This window comes from Engystomops pustulosus, chromosome 2 (genome assembly GCF_040894005.1).
Source record: "Engystomops pustulosus chromosome 2, aEngPut4.maternal, whole genome shotgun sequence".
Classification (NCBI taxonomy): Eukaryota; Metazoa; Chordata; class Amphibia; order Anura; family Leptodactylidae; genus Engystomops; species Engystomops pustulosus.
In genome coordinates, this window is record NC_092412.1 from 251,995,245 (window position 1) to 251,998,884 (window position 3,640).

Sequence of the window (3,640 nt, forward strand, 5' to 3'; positions counted from 1 at the left end):
CTGTATTCCCTTCCTTATAGTGTCCTCTCTCTGTATCCCCCTCCTTATAGTGTCCCCTCTCTGCAGCCCCCTCCTTATAGTGTCCCCTTTCTGTAGCCCCCTCCTTATAGTGTCCCCTTTCTGTAGTCCCCTCCTTATAGTGTCCCCTTTCTGTATTCCCCTCCTTATAGTGTCCCCTCTCTGTATCCCCCTCCTTATAGTGTCCCCTCTCTGTAGCCCCCTCCTTATAGTCTCCCTTCTCTGTAGCCCCCTCCTTATAGTGTCCCCTCTCTGTACCCCATTCCTTATAGTGTCCCTTCTCTGTAGCCCCCTCCTTATAGTGTCCCCTTTCTGTAGCCCCCTGCTTATAGTGTGCTCTTTCTGTATTCCCCTCCTTATAGTGTCCCCTCTCTGTAGCCCCCTCCTTATAGTGTCCCCTTTCTGTAGCCCCCTCCTTATAGTGTCCCCTCTCTGTAGCCCCCTCCTTATAGTGTCCCCTTTCTGTATTCCCCTCCTTATAGTGTCCCCTCTCTGTAGCCCCCTCCTTATAGTGTCCCCTTTCTGTATTCCCCTCCTTATAGTGTCCCCTCTCTGTAGCCCCCTCCTTATAGTGTCCCCTTTCTGTATTCCCCTCCTTATAGTGTCCCCTCTCTGTAGCTCCCTCCTTATAGTCTCCTTTCTGTATTCCCCTCCTTATAGTGCCCCCTCTCTGTAGCCCCCTCCTTATAGTGTCCCCTCTCTGTATCCCCCTCCTTATAGTGTCCCCTCTCTGTATCCCCCTCCTTAGAGTGTTCCCTTTCTGTAGCCCCCTCCTTATAGTGTCCCCTCTCTGTAGCCCCCTCCTTATAGTGCCCCCTCTCTGTAGCCCCCTCCTTATAGTGCCCCCTCTCTGTAGCCCCCTCCTTATAGTGTCCCCTCTCTGTAGCCCCCTCCTTATAGTGTCCCCTCTCTGTATCCCCCTCCTTATAGTGTCCCCTCTCTGTATCCCCCTCCTCATAGTCTCCCTTCTCTGTAGCCCCCTCCTTATAGTGTCCCCTCTCTTTAGCCCCTACTTATAGTGTCCCCTTTCTGTATCCCCCTCCTTATAGTGTCCCCTTTCTGTATTCCCCTCCTTATATTGTCCCCTCTCTGTAGCCCCCTCTTTATAGTGTCCCCTTTCTGTATTCCCCTCCTTATATTGTCCCCTCTCTGTAGCCCCCTCTTTATAGTGTCCCCTTTCTCTAGCCCCCTCCTTATAGTCTCCTTTCTGTAGCCCCCTCCTTATAGTGTCCCCTTTCTGTAGCCCCCTCCTTATAGTCTCCTTTCTGTAGCCCCCTCCTTATAGTGTCCCCTTTCTGTAGCCCCCTCCTTATAGTCTCCTTTCTGTAGCCCCCTCCTTATAGTGTCCCCTTTCTGTAGTCCCCTCCTTATAGTGTCCCCTTTCTGTAGCCCCCTCCTTATAGTGTCCCCTTCCTGTAGCCCCCTCCTTATAGTGTCCCCTTTCTGTAGCCCCCTCCTTATAGTGTCCCCTCTCTGTAGCCCCCTCTTTATAGTGTCCCCTTTCTGTATTCCCCTCCTTATATTGTCCCCTCTCTGTAGCCCCCTCTTTATAGTGTCCCCTTTCTCTAGCCCCCTCCTTATAGTCTCCTTTCTGTAGCCCCCTCCTTATAGTGTCCCCTTTCTGTAGCCCCCTCCTTATAGTCTCCTTTCTGTAGCCCCCTCCTTATAGTGTCCCCTTTCTGTAGCCCCCTCCTTATAGTCTCCTTTCTGTAGCCCCCTCCTTATAGTGTCCCCTTTCTGTAGTCCCCTCCTTATAGTGTCCCCTTTCTGTAGCCCCCTCCTTATAGTGTCCCCTTCCTGTAGCCCCCTCCTTATAGTGTCCCCTTTCTGTAGCCCCCTCCTTATAGTGTCCCCTCTCTGTAGCCCCCTCCTTATAGTGTCCCCTTTCTGTAGCCCCCTCCTTATAGTGTCCCCTTCCTGTAGCCCCCTCCTTATAGTGTCCCCTTTCTGTAGCCCCCTCCTTAGTGTCCCCTTTCTGTAGCCCCCTCCTTAGTGTGCCCTTTCTGTAGCCCCCTCCTTATAGTGTGCCCTTTCTGTAGCCCCCTCCTTATAGTGTCCCCTCTCTGTAGCCCCCTCCTTATAGTGTCTCCTCTTTGTAGCCCCCTCCTTATAGTGTCCCCTCTCTGTATCCCCCTCCTTATAGTCTCCTTTCTGTATTCCCCTCCGTATAGTGTCCCCTTTCTGTAGCCCCCTCCTTATAGTGTCCCCTCTCTGTAGCCCCCTCCTTATAGTGTTTCCTTTCTGTATCCCCTTCCTTATAGTGTCCCCTTTCTGTATCCCCCTCCTTATAGTGTCCCCTTTCTGTATCCTCCTCCTTATAGTGTCCCCTCTCTGTAGCCCCCTCCTTAAAGTCTCCCTTCTCTGTAGCCCCCTCCTTATAGTGTCCCCTCTCTGTATCCCCCTCCTTATAGTGTCCCTTCTCTGTAGCCCCCTCCTTATAGTGTCCCTTCTCTGTAGCCCCCTCCTTATAGTGTCCCCTCTCTGTAGCCCCCTCCTTATAGTGTCCCCTCTCTGTAGCCCCCTCCTTATAGTGTCCCCTTTCTGTATTCCCCTCCTTATAGTGTCCCCTTTCTGTAGCCCCCTCCTTATAGTGTCCCCTTTCTGTAGCCCCCTCCTTATAGTGTCCCCTTTCTGTATTCCCCTCCTTATAGTGTCCCCTCTCTGTAGCCCCCTCCTTATAGTGTCCCCTCTGTATTCCCCTCCTTATAGTGTCCCCTTTCTGTAGCCCCCTCCTTATAGTGTCCCCTCTCTGTATCCTCCTCCTTATAGTGTCCCCTCTCTGTAGCCCCCTCCTTATAGTGTCCCCTCTCTGTAGCCCCCTCCTTATAGTGTCCCCTCTCTGTATTCCCCTCCTTACAGTGTTCCCTTTCTGTATTCCCCTCCTTATAGTGTGCCCTTTCTGTAGCCCCCTCCTTATATTGTCCCCTCTCTGTATCCCCCTCCTTATAGTGTCCCCTTTCTGTAGCCCCCTCCTTATAGTGTCCCCTCTCTGTAGCCCCCTCCTTATAGTGTCCCCTTTCTGTATCCCCCTCCTTATAGTGTCCCCTTTCTGTAGTCCCCTCATTATAGTGTCCCCTTTCTGTAGCCCCCTCCTTAGTGTCCCCTTTCTGTATTCCCCTCCTTATAGTGTTCCCTTTCTGTATCCCCCTCCTTATAGTGTCCCCTCTCTGTAGCCACCTCCTTATAGTGTCCCCTTTCTGTATTCCCCTCCTTACAGTGTTCCCTTCCTGTAGCCCCCTCCTTATAGTGTCCCCTCTCTGTAGCCCCCTCCTTATAGTGTCCCCTTTCTGTAGCCCCCTCCTTATAGTGTCCCCTTCCTGTAGCCCCCTCCTTATAGTGTCCCCTTTCTGTAGCCCCCTCCTTATAGTGTCCCCTCTCTGTAGCCCCCTCCTTATAGTGTCCCCTTTCTGTAGCCCCCTCCTTATAGTGTCCCCTTCCTGTAGCCCCCTCCTTATAGTGTCCCCTTTCTGTAGCCCCCTCCTTAGTGTCCCCTTTCTGTAGCCCCCTCCTTAGTGTGCCCTTTCTGTAGCCCCCTCCTTATAGTGTGCCCTTTCTGTAGCCCCCTCCTTCTAGTGTCCCCTCTCTGTAGCCCCCTCCTTATAGTGTCCCCTCTCTGTAGCCC